This window comes from Borostomias antarcticus (genome assembly GCF_949987555.1).
Source record: "Borostomias antarcticus genome assembly, chromosome: 18".
Taxonomy (NCBI): domain Eukaryota; kingdom Metazoa; phylum Chordata; class Actinopteri; order Stomiiformes; family Stomiidae; genus Borostomias; species Borostomias antarcticus.
The window spans coordinates 5,688,429-5,710,419 of NC_140251.1; the positions used below are offsets into that span (position 1 = coordinate 5,688,429).

Consider the following 21,991-nt stretch of genomic DNA (forward strand, 5'->3'; position numbering starts at 1 on the left):
TGATTGAGCCCGGACCTGGCTGGTGGGTGTTGAAGGCTGCTGCTGTGTGTTAGTCCAGCCTGGCGGCCGGCGGAGAAGCTGTTTCCTGTAACCCGAAGCCTGCATTGGAGGGGTGTGTGGGGGGGGGGGGGTCGGGGGACCTACGGAGGCGGCCCTGGGGGAGGATATGACACGTTCACTTGATACGACTGCTAATCCTATGCCTCCACGACCAAATTGGCACGGGCAGCCTTTTTGCCAGACAATCAGTCCGCTCTTCTGTACGCGGAGTCTACTAGTCTACTAGGAAGACGGCAGGATCGGTGTCCAGCAAAGCCATCGTCCAGGACAACTTGGACATTTAGTTTTGAACACAAAACGGAGATGCTTACTTGTTAGTGGTGAGCCTGGGATAATTGGCGACTGTGTGACGCTAAGAAGGTCACGGCTTGGACTGAGTGATAGAGACTGAGACTAAGGTCCAGGTGACTGACGGTGACATTGTTGTGTTTTTGTGTTCTGAGGTGGACAAGCCTGGTTTGAGGTGGCGTGGTGTCTGGGGTTGGGAGGTGAAGGGTACAGCGGGATGACAGGGGATGATGCAGTAATTGATCTGAATCTATACAGTGAAACAATAAATGGCATTTTGTGATTGGTGACTGCAGCGTCATTATTGCAATTCACACCTCAGTTAGCTTTTGTCATGCGATATAGGTAAACAGTAGTCTATCCAGAAAAAAATCTATTGTGTATTTCTGAGGGTTATTCATTCCTCTTCACCTACCCCCAACCAACCCCCCCCCCCCCACACACACACACACACATTTCCACATGAGACCTGAGAGATCAAGGAGTGACGCTACTCCCTCCACCAAGATCCATCTTTTTACGTTCCTCTCTCTCTCTCTCTCTCTCTCATTCTCAGTGTCTGCTGATTGTCGTAGTCGTGGGCGTTATCTCGGCTGTAATGGCCACCGCTGTCGCTGTCTCCCCCCCTAGTTCATTTGATCTGTGTTATCATGAGTGCCGTCAGACCAGACGTAGCCCCACCCTCCTCCGTCCTGCAGAGCTGGGCTCTCCGGGGGCGGGACAGTGCGAGGGGCTTGGCGGGGGTGGGGGGGGGGGGGCGTGGCCCAGGCCGGGGGCATCATGTGGCCCAGGAGATGGCGGCGCTGTGCTCCTTGGCCTTCATGCGCAGGGCGGCGATGCTGGAGGACTTGCGGTCGGGGTCGACATTGAGGTCGTAGCCGTTGACGTTGATGCCGCCGCCCATCCCCGGCGGCCCGCCGAACAGGCTGCCCATGTGCGTCTGTCCCATGTGGCCGCCCCCGGGGCTGGGCACACCCAGAAAGTCGGAGACCCCTCCAGTGGCGTGGGGGTGAGGCGGCATGCAGGACGTGACGGAGTCGCAGGGCACCACGCAGCCCGGCACGGGCGACGCCCCGCTGCCGCCGCCGATCCACGACGGGTTCTGGATCTGCAACGAACGAACAAGGGAGGGGGGGGGGGACAACGGGACTCAGAAAAAAAAAAACGGCAACGCCTCGCGTCAGAAGCGCGCGACTCTTTTGGAATGTTCTGAATGAGAGTGAAGTTAGGTAGTAGTTAGTTCAGTACCCATTCATAGTTCTGATCCCTCGCCAGTACCTGAGCGTAGTTCTCGGGCCGCGTGAGCAGCGGCAGCTCGTACGCCGTGGAGAAGTGCGTCCGCACCTGCTGCATCTGGCCGAAACGCTCCCTCTTCCTCCACTTGGCCCGGCGGTTCTGGAACCACACCTGCAACGCGGGAGGGGGGGGGGGTCGTCAGAGAGAAGTAGAAGAAGAAGAAGAAGAAGCCCTGCCCCCCATGGACCAGGGGGCGGGTCTCCAGGAGAAGGCGCTTACAGCGACAACGGGGCAGAACATGGATCTAACAGTCTCCATAAAGTAGAGGTGTACTTGTTTTATTTATTCCAGGAGACCGAACCACAGAGGGAGGGGAGGGGGGAGAGGGGAGGGGGAGTCAGAAGAGAGCGTAGCCTATAAATTCAGTAGCAGATGAAAGCCCTGCTGCCACAGATTTAGACGCCTGACGTGTCTTTAAGAGCCGGCGTCCGCACAGAGCCATTGATGTGCGGACAGGAATGGCTGGGTCTCTCTCTCTCTCTCTCTCTCTCTCTCTCTCTCTCTCTCTCTCTCTTCCTCTCTCTCTCTCCATCCCTCTCTCTCCCTCTCTCTTCCTCTCTCTCTCTCTCTCCCTCCCTCTTCCTCTCTCTCTCCCTCTCTCTTCCTCTCTCCCTCTCTCCCTCTCTCTCTCTCTCTCCCTCTCCTCAGCTCATTCCATTGAAACGGGCCCGCCTGCCTCCCCATCAGGGGCTGTCCGTGGCCAACGGCGTCCACATCTGGGGCCCGCAGCCGCTCGTAAATCACCCCGGGGGAGGCGGCGAGCTCACCTCGGCCGTCAGCGTGACGGGAGGCCGTCCTCAACACCGCCGTATATCCACTGGACTCGCTGGACAAAGAGAGTCTACGAGAACGGATGGACGTGCGCTTGTCTGTCGTCGGCCTGTAGAATTCTGGGATGATGTCCACCCCAGGCTGACGGACAGGTGGTGTGTGTGAGGACTGGCTGGTGTGTGTGTGTGTGTGTGTGTGTCTGTGTGTGCGTGTGTGTGAGGACTGACCAATGTGTTTCTAGTGCAGACTGATGATAGACCGAGTGCAGGTCCCTCGACCCACTTCTCACACAGATCAAGAGAACATGAAGCAGGAAGAGAGGGGAGTGTGTGTGTGGGGGGGGGGGGGGGGGGCTGAGCTGGAAGGAGAGACTAGAGCTGAGACTGTGCAGATAGAGATCCAGTCAGTGTTCTTACCGTGAGAGAAACCAGGCTTAGCTGTACTCTTTTTCTTAGTACTGTACTCCATACAGTATAATAACATGTGCATGGGAACCTAGTACATTGTGCAAGGTACCCGTCTCCACAGTGAACAGGAGTGTATATGTTTCGTGCGGTGGGGGAGTACACTTGAACGCCCTGCCCTTGTTTGATGCACAGTGTGTTAAATCATTGATGCCATTTCGATGTAAGATAAAGGCCTAATCCGCAGCTGGTGGAACAGCACCATACAGCCCCAGTTGTGTCCGCTACCCCAGCTCCGACGGTCAGCACAGTGAGCCCATGTTGAACTGTCAGCCAGTCCGACAGGCAAACTGCGGATCGCGACTTTATGGATGAAAACAAACGTGACCCTGCAAAAGCTACAAACGACGCCCAGCGATTGCATTTCATTTGAGTCCCGAGCCTCCAAGACTGATCCACTCAGTTAATGTCTCAGTTGTAGGGTTTTAGCCTATAGCCTACTACATAGTGGTTGTAATTGTGGAACAGAGCCTTTCTTGCCGACGCTGTAGAGCACTAGAGAGTGGAGGGGAGCTGGGCCCCTCTCAGGTCGATCTGTATGTATTTATTGCTTGTCTGTATCCTATCCTGAAAGGGGAAGAGGAGACTTCTTCAAAGGGAGAATGCAGCCCACCATCGACACGGGGGTTTGAGCTTGGATTGTGAGATGAGACTCAAGCTAATCAGCTTGTGGTTTTTCCCAGTCCCTTATGTGCAATTTTCCCCCTTTCCCATCCTCCCCCAGACTCTCTCTCTCTCTCACACAAATATGTTCTCATATATATACACTCGCACACACACACACACAACAAAACGCACACACACAACAAAACACACGCATACACCCTGCTTCAGAAATCTGAAGCAGAATTATAATGGCACACAGACAGACTCTTGAGAAGAAATTAGTCGACCAAAGAGACTGTGTCGTAATCCAATATAGTTGTATATAAACTCTACAGAATTTGAAAGGATTGTTCTCCAATGACATGACACCAGGTACACGCTGGCCAACTCCAAACACACACACGCACACACACACAAACATGAACACATCGTCACTCTTAACAGGGATGAGGCCAGTCACGTTTTTAACAAACGCACCCTCACAGTAAGACGAGGGAGGTAGAATGACGTACGTGGATGCAGAGATAATCTTGTGAGTCATTCTGCTGGTCAGCTGGAGCGATGGGGGGGACGGGTCGGCCCTGCATGGCCGCCGCCAAACCTGATAGCTTTGCTGTGGCTGACCTCCAGGGTCAAGGTGAGAGGTTATTGCTGTCTGAATTATATCATGTACTTGGAGAGGCTTTGCGCTGTATGATATGTGATTCCTGTTGTGGTTGTGGGTTGTGTGTGTGTGTGTGTGTGTGTGTGTGTGTGTGTGTGTGTGTGTGTGTGTGTGTGTGTGTGTGTGTGTGTGTGCATGCGCATGTATGTGTGTGGTTGAGGGTCATGTCAAGTCCTTCCTATACATATTTAGAGTCACCGTAGGCCATAACATCCCTGTTTGCTTTTCTTACAGGTCTCAAGTTACAAAGGCACCTCGCTTTGATTGACTCTCGCTTTGATTGGCTCTCGCTTTTTTTTTTTTGCTGATGGAACTAGATTTGCCTAGATGTTCCTCAACATTGGGGTGGAATAGTAATGCTTTTCATACATATGTATACAGTAGAGAGCAGTATACAATATCTATTGCTCAAGGCAAAACAAATGCATTAGGCTCTCTCTCTCCCTCTCCCCATACCCCTTTCTTTCTCTCTCTCTCTCTCTCTCTCTCTCTCTCTCTCTCTCTCTCTCTGTCTCTCTCTTTCTCCTCCATACCCCTCTCTCGGTCTCTTTCTCCTCCCTTTTAAGTCAGCAAGGGGAAGTGGGGATATTGGAAAGTGAGATGGGAGAATGTTCAAACTGGAGCTTGTTTTCATTTCATGTTTAATTTCCTGACGCCTAAGCCCTCGGCTTTCCGCAGCTAACCCCCGTGACCTTTCAGAAACTCACAGACTAGAGCAGTGGACTGACTACACACACACACACACACACACACACACACATACACTCTCTATCTTTCTCTCACACACTCACACACACACACATACACTCTCTATCTCTCTCTCTCACACACACACACACACACACATACACACACACAAATGCACAATGTCATGAACACTTTTACAATCTTGATATCAAGAATATGCTCCCCCTTAACATGGACTCACTCCAATTGGGGCACATATATTGTTGAACGCATACACAAACAAATACACAATGTCCAAATCGTTTACTCACTCTTACCCATGCCAACACACACAGACACATACAGATACGCCCCTCTCGTCACAAACTCACACAGACACACACAGATACACCCCTTTAGTCACAAACACACACAGATACACACAGATACGTCCCTTTAGTCACAGGCTTTGAGTGCATTTCGTGTCTCATGTTTCTGTCTTTGCAGCAGTGCCTTTGAACGGCAACAGAGACAAAGACGCAGGCCAAATAGTTGAGAGCGGAGATCATAGGGAAGTTTACGAAGTCAGATGTGTCCTTCACTGCTCCGCACGCCCTATTCCCCAAAGCCAGAGTCTCACTCTGGCCACTCTGCCAGCGGAACAAGACAAAACAACACCGACATGGCGGTGTGCTTAGCTAGGATGGAACATTTACAAATTAAACACAATAAAATAAAAAGAACAGCTCCACATCACAAATAGCTCATCTGCTAAGGACCACTAGCAGACACGGCTATCTAGTGACCTATCCAGTCGACCAACTGCAACCGTTTACAGTCCCTGTTTGTTTAATCCAGCAGACATCTGTGGGGAAGGTGGGTCCGAGATTTGGGGCTCCAAGTGGGCCTCGGCCGTGATGCAGTAATTGCTAAAGACGTTGACAGCAAAAGGCAGCTTACAGAGCCATTAAAGAGCTTTATTTATGCTCCGGAGCCAGGAGGCAGAGACAGAGAGAGAGAGAGAGAGAGAGAGTGAGGGAGGGAGAGAGAGAGAGGGCAGAGAGCAGCGTCTGCGAGCAGCTTTGATGTCTGGCCGTCTCACCTCGTCTCTCATGCTGGACCGTGACGACTGATAGACTGCCCTCGGACTCGCTCAGACACACCCCGCTTCCCCCTGCAGCTCGGCCAGTGGCGGAGGCGAAGTACCAGTCATACCAAATAAACACGCTTGTGGTGGTTCAGGGGCGGCTGGACATGATTACGGCAGAATGTACTGTAAGCCAGAGTCCATCTTCATGGAGGTACCGAACTCGAGATTGGAAATCTGATCGGAAAGACCTTGACCGTGCATTCTCCTGACAGAGAGCGGAAAACATCTGTGCATTTGATGTCAACTGTTGTCTCTCGTGCGCTGCGGCGCTTTGCAAATATGGCCCAGTGTATAATGATAGGATGTTCCTGGACTGTGTCTGGACGGGACCCTGAGATGAAGCTGGTGGGTTTAGTCCCTGATTGCATGTGTATTTAAAGTACAATTTTTGGGGGAAATTCAGGTCAGAGCCCATAGTGAGTCAATAGAGTGTGTTGTGTGTGCCTGTCAGAGGGCTAAGTTAATTGGAGTCATGTGGGGGGAGTGATGGCCCTGTGTGGATATAACATGAATGCAGTTATTTTACTGTACCTTCACAAGCCCTGGCGAGGTCCCTGACTGTGTCTCTCGGGAGGCTTGGAAATTGAATCTGGCATCTCAAAGTGTTTTTTATTCCCTTGCCAAATAGCTTTGATGACTCCCCCTCAACCCCCCCCCCCCCTGCTTTTTGAACATGGTAGTTTGGGGGAAAACCCTTGACCTATGACCCCCTCCGCAGAGTGTGCGGCATGAACAGAGCGTTCCTCCTGGCCACCCCCACCCTGCCCGCCTCTCTAAGCAGAGTATTCCTCCTGGCCACCCCAACCCAGCCCGGCTCTGACGCTGGCAGCCTGAGAAAGGGATGGAGAACAATAGGCCCTGCTGTCTGCCTCCTAGAACAAGGTCTGTCAACATGCCACGTCTTCTCTCTCTCACAGGCCTCCCTGTTCACTCAGATCCCCGAGTGAATATTTATACGCTGAAATGGAGTGACTGTCTTAAAATGTTTTATTTTTTTTAAACTCAAGACGGTTCACAGGGACTGTTTAAGACTTGAGCTCCTAGACTGGACTGTTATTGTTCGTTTCCTGGTAGGCCCCACCCTCCTGTCCCTGGCCCAGGGCGTCACTCCCCAGTATCCCTTCCACCCTCCATCTTGGGTCCTCTGACTTGCCAAACGCATGACCACCTCTTATAAACACGGCTTAAGCCAGCTATGGCACCGATTCCATAGCACGCGTGGGCGGTATTTATACTAAGGAGTGAGTTTGGGCGGCCGTGGTTCAGGAGGTAGAGCAGGTCGTCCAATGACCACATGGCAATCGGTTTGAATCCCGCCTCCTCCTGTCCACATGTCAAAGTGTCCCTGGGGAAGACACTGACAAATTGCTCCCAATGAGCAGGCTAGCACCTTGCATGGTAGCTGCCGCCATCGGTGTGTGAATGTGTGTGTGTGTAAAAGGGAGAATGAGAGGCCATTCATTGTAAAGTGCTTTGGATAAAAGCGCTATATAAGTGCAGTCCATTTACTTTTTACCATGTATATTATTGTCACGTATACCCCCCCCCCCCCCCAACCCAGAGATACAATTCATCTCGGTTTCTCTCAACCCCCCTAAACTCACTCGAACACTCGGTTATACCAGGCACAAGGCCTGAGATCCCCTCCAGATCCCCTCCATATCTCATCCAGATCCCCTCCAGATCCCCTCCAGATCTCCTCCAGATCCCCTCCAGATCTCCTCCAGATCCCCTCCAGATCCCCTCCATATCTCATCCAGATCCCCTCCAGATCCCCTCCAGATCTCCTTCAGATCCCCTCCAGATCTCTTCCAGATCCCCTCCAGATCCCCTCCAGATCTCCTCCAGATCCCCTCCAGATCCCCTCCAGATCTCCTCCACATCTCCTCCAGATCTCCTCCAGATCTCCTCACCTGAACACGGGCCTCGGTCAGATCGGTCCGGAGTGCCAGCTGCTCGCGGGCGTACACATCGGGGTAGTGCGTCTTCTGGAACACCTTCTCCAGCTCCTCCAGCTGGTAGGAGGTGAAGGTGGTGCGGTTGCGCCTCTTCTTGCCCTTGTTGCTCTCCGCCTCGCTCTTGTCCAGCGGGCTGGAGAGGTCGGAGCCCGGTCGCTCGGACGGCCCCTTCACCCCCGGCTCCTTCAGGTTCAGATAGCTGCCATCCATCCCCGGACCACCGTCAGTGCTGGGCGTCAGCTCAGACTCCGTCAGCCCACCGTTGTCTTTGGCTTTAAGGAAGAGAGAGAGAGAGAGTCAGTGAAGAGTATGAGTAATCATGTCATAGGAAGTGGATCACATATTCATAGAGAGAGAGAGAGAGAGAATCAGTAAAGAGTATGTGTAATCTTCTCTGCTACGCTCTGCTACCTCAGGGCGACTGGTTGCCCCGTCACTCTGAGACCCCTGTGGTCGATGAACATGGTTACGGCTCTTCTCTGTCCTGGCCCCGCAGTGATGGAACGAACTGCCCACTGACGTCAGTGCAGCAGAGTCGCTGCCCATCTTTCGCCGCAGGCTCAAAACTCATCTCTTTAAGAAGTACTACAATCCTCCCTCTTAAGCACCTATTGTATTTTAGATTTCTATTCTTGCACTTTGCCTTCAGCACTAGATTATGCTCTTAGTCACTTGTTTTGGAAAGGAGATGCACTTGTGAGTCCTGGCAGGTAGTAGTACATTGGCTTTTCCTACGTTAAATGCAATTATTGTTAGTCGCTTTGGATAAAAGCATCTGCTAAATGACTGTAATGTAATGTAATCGTGTCATAGGAAGTGGACCAGATATTCATAATGAGTTAGTGGTGCCACACATACTGTACGTTTCTGTATGGTATCTATACCTATTTCACGGTGAATCTGGCTACTTATGACTCTTGTGTTCAAGTCGACCTCCAGCCCATGAGGCATGTCTGCTCTTCATCTCTTCACCTCGAGTCACACGGTGTGACATTTACTTTAGCTTACATCATTCCTGTTATGCCTTTTCAGGTTCAAAGGCCCTGTCTCCATTCAGCAAAATCTAAAGGTTGCAGACAAGAAGTGCGTTTCTGTGTTTGAAAGATACGTCACAACACATTGGTGTGACCTGTGACACAACCCTCTAAGCCCTATTCCCCATAGCTAGCTCTGCCCTCCATCCTCCTCATGTTTCCTAATCACGCCATGTGAAATATGAAACATACCGAAGCCAGTCCAAGTCTCCGCCATGTATGGTGTGCCTTGTGTACCGGGGGCAACCGCGCTACCACACTGACCTGCCCCCCCGATGTAAACAACATTGTTTTTGTCACCTTCAATTTCGAGAGCCTCCATTTTGTGACAGACCTCGCTCTGTTCCTGTCGGAGTGCGTTTTGGTGTTTCCTTCTAGGAGTAAGGATAAATCAGAGCCTTCTCCTTCAATAAACAAACTGACGTGTGAATAAATTTGCTGCAGGGTTCTGGTACTGGACCCGGTGGAACAGGGAGCTCTGTCAGCCAGTGTGTTTGTCTTTCCTGGGCACAGGCAGCATGGTGCCCCTAGTCTACCCTGCAGTCAGGCTGAGGTGGGCAGCATAGTGCCCCTAGTCTACCCTGCAGTCAGGCTGAGGTGGGCAGCATAGTGCCCCTAGTCTACCCTGCAGTCAGGCTGAGGTGGGCAGCATAGTGCCCCTAGTCTACCCTGCAGTCAGGCTGAAGTGGGCAGGAGCCAGAAGGTCTCCTATACATGAAGCTACTCAGACAGCAAGAATGTCTCCTCAAGGAGGTCTTGGGGCAAGGGGTAAAATGGGGTAAAAATGAGAAATGGGATTCAGCCTTTAAGGCGGGCCTTCGTAATAGGGTGGTGAATGTTTTGTTTTGATTCTCCACTCCAGTTAGGGATGAAGATAGGTGGAGGACAACATTTCTGGTACAGCGGGTCCCTCACCCTATTGGAGATGCAGGCAGTGGCTCTGATTGGTAGCGTTGGTTTTAGGCACTGTTCTAGCCGACAATTTTCAATGGAGATGTCTCCAGACTTTCAGAGGCAGAGATCTCCCAAGTCTCCCAGGTCTCCTCCACATGAAACTACCCAAATAACACTTTTTCTTCACATACCTGTACGCCTCTAAGACGTTGTGTGAAGATTATGCCAGATGTTTGCATGTGGGCGCTCACTCACTTTCACTGCTGTGCGTGTCACTATTATTATTTAACAAATAAGCTAATGAGGATCTGCTGCTACTTTCAGGTGCCAAGGAGCCGAGAGCTGATGGCCCATGATGACATTAATGAGTGAGCATCCAGCTTTGTTTAACCTCAGTGGGGAAGAACAATTTGGGCTGGTGAGATGAAGGAATAGCTCAGCAGTGACGGAGTAAGGCGGAGGCCGTCTGCTACATGCATGTTTGTTTTCATGGATTAGTTGGCCTTTAGCTAACTTGTCCCACATTTAGACGTCAATACTCATCCCTGGGCATGACAGCATCCATCCCTCTCCCTTCCTTGACGCCCCGGCAGTGAACAGTCCTCTCTGGGACTAGAGAGAGCAGCGCAGCTCACCCAACTGGAGTTCATGACCTCATATTGCTGCCGCCCACCTGTCAGACCCCCCCCTCCCTTCTCGCAGGCTCCACTCAGTCAGGCAGATGTTCTGACATCATACCCCCGAGCCTGGTCTCCTAGTACATGTACTCTAAAGCCCAGTGTGGTATTATGGTTGTAGCCCAGGGTAGCCGCATGGCCCTTCAGTTCAGACGTGGCATAAGCCAAGCAGAGCTCCCTGCCTGGCATCCTCAGAGAGGGAGCTGGCTGAGCTGCGCCCCGGAGTAAAGAACACAACCTGAACCGCTTAAGCAAAGGACCCAAACCCACTAAAGATTTTACAAAATGATAATGATGTTGGTCCCCAGTTTGGTGCAGAGGAATGAGCAAAACCATCTGTAATACGTACAGAGAGGGTAGAACTTGGGTCAGAAATATCCTGCTTCACATGCTTGCATTGTTTACATAAAATGAATATCTCCTCTTCAGAGAAATCATGAAAAGGTCTCAAGGCTCTTATTCTTAGCTGCTCGTCCGCTTTTTGAATGTTTGGTCGCTCATTGCTCTGCAGAAGAAGAAATATTCCCAGAGTCTCTACAATCTTTACAATCTCCCTGGTTGTAAAAACTCAGCATGGAAAGAAAACAATAACAATGAAATACATAATTTAATTGAAGGCCATCCATATATTAATGATATTTGCAGAATCTAGTTAACTGAGTTCCCCTATAGCGCTGAGATAACTCTGGACACGCTCTCCAAGTCCTCACCCACAAACATCTCCACAGCCTTCATGCTGGGCTGTCTCTGCTGCACACTGTTTTGGAGAACACAATCATTGCACTTCTCAAAGCCGAGGGCCAAGATTCCATTGCTTTGGCTCCAATTTGTGCGCAGACAGAAATGTTCTGGGGTTTTGGCTTGGATTCCTCTCCAAATATTCCACATACACACATAGAATCATGTCCTACTCTGATATCCCACATTTCGAAAGTTCTTCTGTGATAAGCAGCAGACCACTTCAGTTAGCGAAGGTCACATATTTACTAGGGTCGGCCATTTTATCACTGTTGAAAACAGAGGAAAAAACATCAAAGTGTAATTTAACTGGTTGTAAAGCAACAGGGCTCCCTCACTGGTTTTATGGAATGGGATGGAAAGGGTCAACTAAAGTCAAATAAAAGAAACACTATAAATTAGTAACCTGGGGAAGGGTTAATGACCAAACACTAAAGACGGAAAGGAAGGCTTTTAAAAAGAGTGGTCTGAAAAGCTCGTTCCAAAAAGCCCACAGTTGATGGAGGTCTGCCACAAGTACCATGACGGTCTCCTCCTCGCAGCTACCCGTGGAGGAACTACGTAGATCGCATCTCAGTCTCGGCCGCCTCGGGACGCAGGTTCCATTATTGTTCTCTGTTCTCCACAGCAGATGTAGACGTGTTTTCTGCAGCCGGTACTGTAGCCGTCCAGGTGAGGCTGCAGGCTGAGAGTTCAGGTTCAGCGTTGTTCCTCGGAGGAACGGAGGCTCCCAGATGTTCCCAAGGAGAGATCAATGCCAGCGGCTCGCACAGGAATGCAGAATTCGTGGGAAACTCTTGAGAGCTGTTCTGTTCAAGCTCAGCTCCTGATTAATCGCCACTCACACAGCCTCTCTACTGTCATGGATGTACCTGGTGAAGGCTGTTGTAGTGTAACAAGAAATCACTTTTTTTTTTGCTCTTTTTCTGTGTGATGGCTCTCATTGTTTTTGTAGCATTTTGTATTTGCATTGTATTGACATGAAACTATATAACTCATTGTTTGCTTTTGAATTGTGGTGGTACAAAAGTTTTGGGCCGGTCTTTGATTAAACATGCAAAGTGAAATCATTTCTCAGGGCAATAGCTGAATTAATAATGTGTGCACAAGACATTGTTAGAGACACAGGCATAATATTGGCAAGTGTGAGCAGGAAAATCTAATTTAGCACAACAGTTTTCTGTTGGAAACTCCTTTGATTTCTCCATGCAATAAACAGCGCATACTGTAGTACAACTGGAAATGATGAGAGGCAACGGCAATAACTTGTCAAGAAGATAATACGCAGGCCCGTTTGATCTGATCCCCCTGGAGACAATAGTGGAAGACTTGCTGGCCTGTGTTTAACGTAAAGCACTCAGAAACTCTTGGCTGGAAACTCGTAGCCAACTGACAAGAATACAGAGAAAGTAAAGAATAGATTCCGACTGTGAGAGCCAGCGTTAACACCGAAAGTCGGAGATCAAAATGCTCGCCACCTGTTTAGAATTTCCAAATCATTTCTGTTTTCTGGCCCGCCTGCAGCAGACCTCGGGTGGGCGTGGGGTTTGTACGTCCCCCCGGAGCGGAGATGGCAGGAAGTGGAGGCCAGAGCTCGCTCGCTCTCAGCACTCTGGAGACAACGCTGGCAGAACAGCGTGACACAGAGAAGAGGAATGATACACGAAGGAGAAAAGACAGCAACTGTGTTGGAGAACAGAGGAGCGAGACGCAGTGACTTTCAACTCTACGTCTCCTCAGACAATTTGTTATCTCGATTACAAAGCACAGCTCACCAGTCACCAAACACACCATTTATAGGAATTCCAAACACACCATTTATAGGAATTATTGGCACTTATAAGAGAAAAGAGAGAGAGAGAGCATGCTATTTGATGAATTTGTAGAACATTATTAAATACATTTGGTGCTTCGGCCACCAAGCTCAACAGATCAGATTATAATGTTTACACAACAACACGATTGATATGCATTCACATAATTTGTCCAAGTGTGACCCAAGGTTTCTTTTTCACACATGGGCTCAAAACATTTACTCCTTCTTAGTATCTACACAATGTGTTAGTCATCAGCACATGCATATCCTGTGACATCACTTCCCTAAGTCTTTTAACACATACTAACAGTATTATATTTTGAAAGGCTATCTTTAAAACAAAGCCAAGAATTATTGTTCTGGCTTGCATGCTGAGAAATATTTATATCCATGACAACATACAGTACAGTGATCCTCCCCCTGCCACACACACACAGCTTCACACACACACACACACACACTATTGTATGTGAAGGCAAATCTAGTCTTGAGAAATCAAATAAATCCCCAGCTCGGATAATCAAATACCAATATAATTACAATATCCCTTCAGCATCCAAAACCATCTCCACTGGGTCAGGCAAGGGTCCCCGTCCCAGCGGACAGGCATGGTGCCTGGGGTTTCCAAGGTACTGGAGCCCCAGGCCTCAGCATCATGCACAGGCCCAACATGGAGACTTGTGTCATCATACCAGGCAGACTCAGGTCTCTGTTACCCAGATGTTCCCCTCTGAACCCAAAGTAACTCTTACACACACACACACAAGCTCACTCTCTCTCAACTAACTCAGTTATAGGTTTGACAAAACGCAACACAACAATCAGTAGGCAACAATAGCCAGCATGAGGTGTGACTGTGTATAGGATTTTCTGACTGGTATCAAAGCTGAAAACTTTTAAATACATCCTGACTCTACTCAAATTACTATGCGGCGTACCTCGTAGCCCCAGTGATGCGAGAGGATATGTATGTAAACAATCATTCCCCCACACACAAGTGTGAGCACGTCATAAGAACCACTTACAAGTTCTCCATCATTTCCAAACGCCATCTAAATACCCAGAACCCGTTTCTGACTGGTCGTTTATTTGCACAGGGTATTGGTGAAACGGGGTTATGTAAACCAGTCCCCACTTTGTCGTTTCAGGGACTCTCCGTGGCTTGGGGTGGCTTGTGTTTGGGGGGGTGGATGAATAATAACCATAGGAGCCAGTAATGCACATCTGCCTCAGATTAATGGGCAGCTCTCCTGTCGTGCTGGCCCGCATTCCTGCAGACTCCGGAGCACTCGATCAGTTCCAGTGGTTTGATTTCATCCATTGCTGTGGTCAGGTAGGGGCTCCTATCGTTCCCTGCCGCCCTACCCCTGCTGGAGCACAGCATCAGGCCCTAGCATGCAGAAGGCCCCAGCCTGGAGCACCATGGCCAGGCCTCTAGTCTGTAGAGCTCTGTTGTAGCCTATAATGCAATGCATGGGATGGGTAAAACCAGGCGGATTTGTAGTGCTCCATTTTGAAGGAGTAGTTTACTGTTCACAAAAAAAAGACTAACTATTCTGGGAGTAGTGACCTGGCCCTCATCCCCCTAAAAACCTTCTGGAGAGAGAATGTGAGGGTCCGTGTTCTGGAGAGAGTAAGGGGGGGTTAGGATTAGGGTTTTGTAGAGAGTATGGGGAGGTTAGGGTTCTAGAGAGAGTTTGGGAGGGTTGGGGTTCTAGAGAGAGAGTATGGGTGGGTTAGGGTTCTAGAGAGAGTTTGGGAGGGTTGGGGTTCTAGAGAGAGAGTATGGGTGGGTTAGGGTTCTAGAGAGAGTATGCGTGGCTTAGGGTTCTGGAGAGAGTATGGGTGGGTTAGGTTTTGTAGAAAGAATGGGGGGGTAGGGTTCTAGAGAGAGTTTGGGAGGGTTAGGGTTCTGGAGAGAGTATGGGGGGGTAAGGGTTTTATAGAGAGTATGGGGGGTTAGGGTTCTGGATAGAGTATGGGAATAGTAGTGTTCAGCAGAAAAGCTGAAATGTTCTCATTTAGTGGATGTGTGCTATTCCAAGTAAGGTGTGAACATAACAGATGCAACAGGCTTATATTTACAGTAAGTGCCAAACATTCCACATTTCATCTGTGAGATGAGTGTTCATGCAGTACCTTCACAGGTCGGCACAAACTGTTTTTTAGTGCTTTTATTTTGTGTTCAGCTGTGAAGTCAGCTTCAGCTCACCTGTGGTTTCACAAGGTGTCTTTTTGTAGCAAGTAAAGGGTGGCAAGACTATGCTTTTCGATTTATTTCCACAACCTTTGTTAGGCCTATAGGACATTAGGTAGCATGGAGTTGTAAGTAAAACTTTGAGAGGTTACTGTCTCTAAAGGAGGTACAGTTTGCGTTCTGTTGATGGAGACAGTGCATTCTTGCTTGTGCAATGAATCCTCCATTGAGGACCACACGTGATAACTTAAGTCTGTTGACGCCTGAGGCTTTGGCTACGGCCCAGGGCGTCCTCCTCGAAGCTATGATGCCTTCATCTGGCTGCAATATTCTTTAAATGATAGCACTGCAGAGTTCTCCTCTGGGGAGACGTATTGTATTTAATTATGCCGTTTAAATGGCGCTGTCATTGCACTTGCCAAGAGTTTTGTTTAATGCAGGGGAGCGCTACCCTGCTGGGGGTTCTGTCTCTCACCTTTAAGAAAAACACTTTATGCTGTAGTCTGTGTGTCGATGATTTAAACCAAAATAAAAGGTCTACAGTCACGGCAAAGCAGCTTACTTTGTGCTTTATGTGGTATTCCTTGGCACGGAGCGGTGCTGGCAGACAGCTGCGGTACCTAGTCAATCAACCAGACAACAGTCAGAATATAGCTCAATAGGCTATAGTGCGGTTTCTCTCCCCAATCACATTTACTCTTATCGCTTGATATCTATGCTTTTAAAAGTTATTTCGCTTTGATTGGTAGTTTATAGACTATATAAATAGCCTAATGAAATCCAAATGAAGGCAATTATATAAAATGGCAATTAATATTGTCAAGGTGGGCTTTAATTTTGTCAAACCACACTAGACAAATAGAATCGAATACGTGATTCTCATTGGAAAGGGCTTCGGATACAATTTAGAAAAGTATGGCTTAAATATATTTTTAAGTAGGCATTATGTTTCAAATACTCTGCAAAACAACAGCGCTGTTACTGTAGGCCTATATGTTCGGTCAAATTAGCAAAGAATTGAAAAGCCTTTAAAGTTAAGCTATATGAACCAATCGAATAAAAATGTGATTTTGTGTGAGTAGGCATTTGTATGAGTAGACTTAATAATCTGATATGTTTGCCTATGAAGTGTAGGCCTACAGTCATTAGCCTATGATTGACCTGTAGCCTCCCTTTTTGACATAGTGATTCTTACTATGGTTTTACTTGCTATAACCGGGCGTATTTAAACAGAGCACTGTGTGTATACAATGTTTTATTGTTATTCCCCAATAATGTAGTTTGTTTTAGTTTTGTTTCATGGGCCTCCAGTGTGGCTTTTCTCTGGAGCGTCGGTGTGTGTGTTCAGAGCAAGCTGTACTTTGCTCTACCCTTTCAGGTCCCATAAAAAGCGCAGCAACTTTGTAGGCATTCTTTTTAAAGGTCGCGTATTTATACAGCAGAATAAACTGTTTAAACAACAGCTGTAACGCAGTTGTTTTTAAACACTGGAATTTAGGTCTGAGTAATTGTCTAAACTGAATAGGCCAATCGGAAATGTGATTGAATTACTGGATGATAAAGCCCGTTTTCATGTGACTTTAGTTTTTAGTTTTTCGAATTAATTCCGTGACAGTTTTACCATAGACCGTAGGCCTATAGGCTACCGTAAGGGGAAATCAATTAAGTGAACAAATCATTATCCAGGGTTGTTTTACGCTGGTACGTAGACCATGGGCCATGTGTCAAACTAATAAACTGTCCACTGGACATTATTTATCATGGACTTCATCATCCAATAAAACTGAAGCACATTGTGACAAAATGATCTCTGTGATCTTACGAGGTCCTCTCCTCGGTGATGTCGCGCGTCCTCCCGGGAAAGACATATGAGGGTCACTGGTCATTCGGCGTATCTGGATTTAGCCTGTGAATTAATTGTTCTGAATTTTATAACACTAAACCTGGGACCTGGGAAAATGTTACGAGCTTTGAGTTTAGTCTGACTGATGTGTAGTATTCCAGGTCATCCTATTATCAACATTTATTGAGAGGAATTTTTATGTAGCATAGATATTGACTGAAAGGATGTGGTTCCATTGAAATCAACGTAACGTTAAATTATGTGCTGTTTAATGCATTGGCCTTGTAAAGATTTGGTCGTAAAGGCGGTAGCCATACTGCTGTCAAAAATATTTTTCTATGCGCCATTGTGTGTGTGTGTGTGTGTGTGTGTGTGTGTGTGTGTGTGTGTGTGTGTGTGTGTGTGTGTGTGCGTGCGTGTGTGTGCGTGTGTGTGTGTGTTGGAAAGGGTTGAAGCTGCAGTACTTGTCTCAATAATCCAAGACGCGTCCCTTCGGGCCCAATACAATGGAAATAAATGTTTATGCATGCACAGCGGTTATGACTGCACGGTGTTAAATGACTGATGGTGATGATGATGATGATGATGGTGATGATAATGATGATGATGATGATGATGATGATGATGATGATGATGATAAACTTAATAGGCTACTGGATGGACATTTCTGCCTGACTATCCTGTTTCTCAAAACTGCCAGTGGTAAATGTTAGACTTTGACATTAACGAGATTAGCCATATCAACTACCCTATTTGTTGTGATTCTAAGTGAATTAGTTAGTGCAGTAAGTAGTCCATTCTCAGAGTTCAATAGCCTACTCAATCAACTCGAACAAATAATTCAATCTAATGATCGCAATGGATTGACGAATTCTGGATTAGCCTTCTGGCTCATGACTGAAAAAGGATCATCCCAAATGTAAACGTTCCGCGTAATTACGCATGATATTAATGACTTCCCCACAACGTCCTAGCACGGCCATCAGCCTCCACAAACAGCGTATTTTAGCCTACTATTCTATCAGCCTACCTAGTTACTCCTCGAGTATAATGCTCGTGGCCGTCGGGGATGCGGAGTGTTTCCACAAACGTGACTCTCTGTCGTGTTTGACTCACCATAGCACGGGATGAGCGCTCCGTTGTGCCCGCTGTCTTGGTGTAGTTTGTTGCCTTCGGGGGGAGTTTTGCTGGAAGGTCGTTGCATAAACAAGTGGTATTTGTTGTAGGTGCCCTCCTCAGCGGCGCCCTCCAATGACTGGCACTCCTGCTGGAAGGGGCTCCGGGACTTCTCACCGTAAGCCTGTCCTTTACCCTGGATGAATGTAGGGCTGTATTTTGTTTCGCTCGTTTGGAATGTCCTAAACGGGTTCGCCTGGTGATCCCTACCTTGCGCTGTGGACGTGCTATAATATGAATCCATGGATGTCATATCGCAATATGAGACGCACGTATCTGCGTTCATTCCTAAAAAAGTTTTGAGAATCTCAAAATCCAAACGGTTGTCCTTCTCCTCGCGCCGCGGCTCAGATATTCTTCTCAAATTCTCACGCGCGGACAAACACGGGCGCACGCATGCACACAGTCAAACACGCTGCTGCATCTGGGTCTGGTTATGAAATGAATCAGATGTTTTCCAGAGGCTGCAGACTGAACAAATGCTAAAAGCCCCCTCAAGGTTTACAGAGGTAACAGAAATGGCTTGCTCTGAAGTTGATGCCGCCCTGCAGTCCTCGATCAGCACACGAACCTCCGACCTCCTAGCTCCATAGATTTGAAGTCAACTTGTTCACCGGTATTATGCAGACACAGGGATGGGAGGTCAGTGCTGGGGGGGGGGCTTTTTTCGTAAACACGCGGGAGACACAACACATGACATTAATTCAATTAAGGATGAATATAAGTGCTTTGATATGCATGGAGGGAGTCCCAGGGTACAATTTCATGGTTGCGCAAGTTCTTGAGTTATTTATTTTGAGTTATTTATTTTTTGTTAGTAGAAAAATATATATGTTTAAGTTATAGTTTATTGTTAGGGGGGCTTAGCCGCATTGTGGTACATTTGGGGAAATAGTTTTGCTATACAACATTTTAGGTTGCGTAATAGGCTACCTGCAATGAAACGAAAATAGGCTATTGATGTACGTAGGCTACTGATGTTTATGTTTGTGGTGTAGGCTTATATGAGGGCTAGGCAAATTATTCTGATCTAACAAGGATCCAACCAAATAGCCTATAGGATGTCTGATACTTGCAATAATGGCCTCTTCAGATATCCTAGAGGTTAAACATAGGCTACATCACAAATTAAAATGAAAAAGGGAAGGAATATTTTCCATCTGCCTTTGGTGCCCTATAAAAGCCAAATGTTAGACTGTATCTTAACCAGTTGTTGGATTCTTGTTAATATTGAATAGCCTACGGCCTTAAACAGCATAAGCCTACAACCTTAAATACCTATTTAGAATGATTAATGTGCAGGATTAACAATTAGCCACTAATTTCATTGGGCCTCCCATTTTGACGAGAAGTCAGATGCCTATTATCCTAATAATTAGGCCTATCCTAATTCGTTAATAACATCAGATTGGAATAGATTTGAAATGAAAATATTACCTTACCACGTCTTAAATAAACATCTTTTCACTTTCTCTGGAATAATTCTCCCTCATGCTTCCCGTTCTAAAAATAGTAGACTATCCTGAAATTAACAGGGAAACAAGATTGTTGAATATTAAATCATGACTTGAAATTAAATCATGAATTGAAATCATGTAGGCTATTGAATTTTGTTGACCATTCCATTATTTATGCTACTACAAATTGAAGTTAGCTATGGTAACGGATATTATGACAACGAAATGTAATAATGCAATTATGACTACAACAATACACATGAAGACAACAATATGCCAATATCATTTAGAACATGTAATTTATTAATTATTAGCCTGATAATAAAGGCCTATGTTTTCATCTTTAGGTTATGGCCTCATGAGAAAAGTAGAGAAGCACTGTTGAGCAAATAGTTTAGGATCTATAATAGTATGAATTAGATAGAAAATATTGTATAGCTTTTAAATCTTGCCGTAATGGAAAACTACAGTAGGTGCAATTTTATTGCATCAGTGTTTTGCATCGTGCGTTTGCAAGTCGTTGCTTTCTAAAAGCGTGACCAGCCTCCGCTGATCGATGTGGGCCGTCTGGTGGAATAGGAGGGTCATATGTGTGACCGTTATGTGATGCTTTCATTATCTGTATTTATCCAGTAGCCTATTTGTCGTGATTCGTTTCACAAGCCACGCAAACAATCCGTCGAAGCATGCTGCGTCATATTAATTCAGATAAATTCAAATAAATTAGTTTTGAATGCTTCAATTGAGTTTTGCAAATAGGCTCTTTGAACGGTACCCCTCATAGTCTGTCTTCTGATTGGATAAGAGTTAGGCTACATTTAGGCATATCTTTGATTTGATATTATTTGACTAGAGGCAGAGTTTATGATCAGTGACCACAGTATTTACTAATAGCCTAAAGAGATTATTCCCGGATGCACAATAACATCAGAGGTGGCCTGATCTCTATTCATCTGTATTTGTAAATCGATATTTTCAGATGAACAGATCCTGTGACGATAGCCTAATTTAGTCTAGCCTAAATGTAGGCCTATTATTGTATAAGGCCTACTATCAGGCCTATTAATGTAGGCCTATTATTTTATTACTAGGCTACTATTAATGTAGGCCTATTATTTAGCCTATTTAAAAATGTTTGGTGGATGGTTTCAGAGTGGATTTTCCGTTTTAAATTACATCTGTATATAGGCTATGACAGAAATTAACTGAAATTTAATACCAGTCCTCTTGTTAATTCTAAGACAATCAGCTGCCAGCCTGCAGGCTAAAATGTGAGACCTCTATTTCTGATTAATTTGAATCTTAATCTCCAGTAGGCTAACCACAATCACATTTTGAAAATCCAGGCAACCGCCTAATTGTCAATATAGCAATTTGCTCATGAACTGAAATAGGCCAACCAAATTCAAAACAGTTTACCTGGCATTCTGCACACTGTTAAGGTTGTTGTCTGATTCTATTCGCCTGGTTCCGTTCCTACTGTGCAGGTATTTGTTAACAAGACAGTGCATTCTGCATCATTGTTTTATTGTGAAGTTTCCTGTTAAATGGTGTTTCTCAATTTAATGTGTTTTGCAAATGTCGTTTCCTGTCCCACAACTCCATTAAAGGACTTGCCTCATGAATAAGGCATTATTACTGATTTACTTTACTGAAAAAGAAGGTTAATATTATGCCTGCTGTTAATATTGAGTCACAATGAAATATTTGGTAAATATTAAGTTGAGCCCATGTTGTTTTTGACTTTTATGAGTACAGCTCATTTTATTAAAATGGTTACCCACAGTATAAAATGCTGCTAAAAAACATAGATACATGATTGATGATAATAAACTATATGATAAATAAAAAGAAGAACATCGGTAGGCTACAGAGTCTGGTTAATCTCTGAAATTTATGAACTCAGTCCCGTTGATATCTAAGCTTCTGGAGGAGAGGTAGGGTTATGGACCCCTGGTTTTCTGTAAACTACCGCTAACACAAAACACCCCGATCGCTACAGGGTAAAGGTCCAAACGTCACGCGCATATACATCACTCAACCGTGACATTCTCTCCAGCTAAAAGCTTTGTAGTAAATGGGTTGCGCGGTTTCCTCTCGTCTGCGTGTTTGACTTCCTGGAGGAAACGTGGGCAGGCAGGTATTCACCGTGCTGCCGGGGCTGGGGGGGCGTGGGGGGGTTGGTTATCCCCAGACTGGACAGCCCCCAGCGCCTGTGGGGTTTACGTTGGCGGAG

The 21,991-nt window shown here is 46.8% G+C and overlaps 1 pseudogene across 1 annotated transcript; it reads right to left on the bottom strand.

The window, feature by feature from the left end:
- Positions 1 to 1,126: 1,126 nt before the first annotated feature.
- On the bottom strand, positions 1,127 to 18,584 carry LOC311321017 (homeobox protein aristaless-like 4; annotated as a pseudogene). Its single transcript has 3 exons — positions 18,239 to 18,584; positions 1,627 to 1,755; positions 1,127 to 1,456 (listed from the first exon to the last, which is right to left on the bottom strand). The product of its transcript is annotated as a homeobox protein aristaless-like 4 (transcript).
- Positions 18,585 to 21,991: the final 3,407 nt, after the last annotated feature.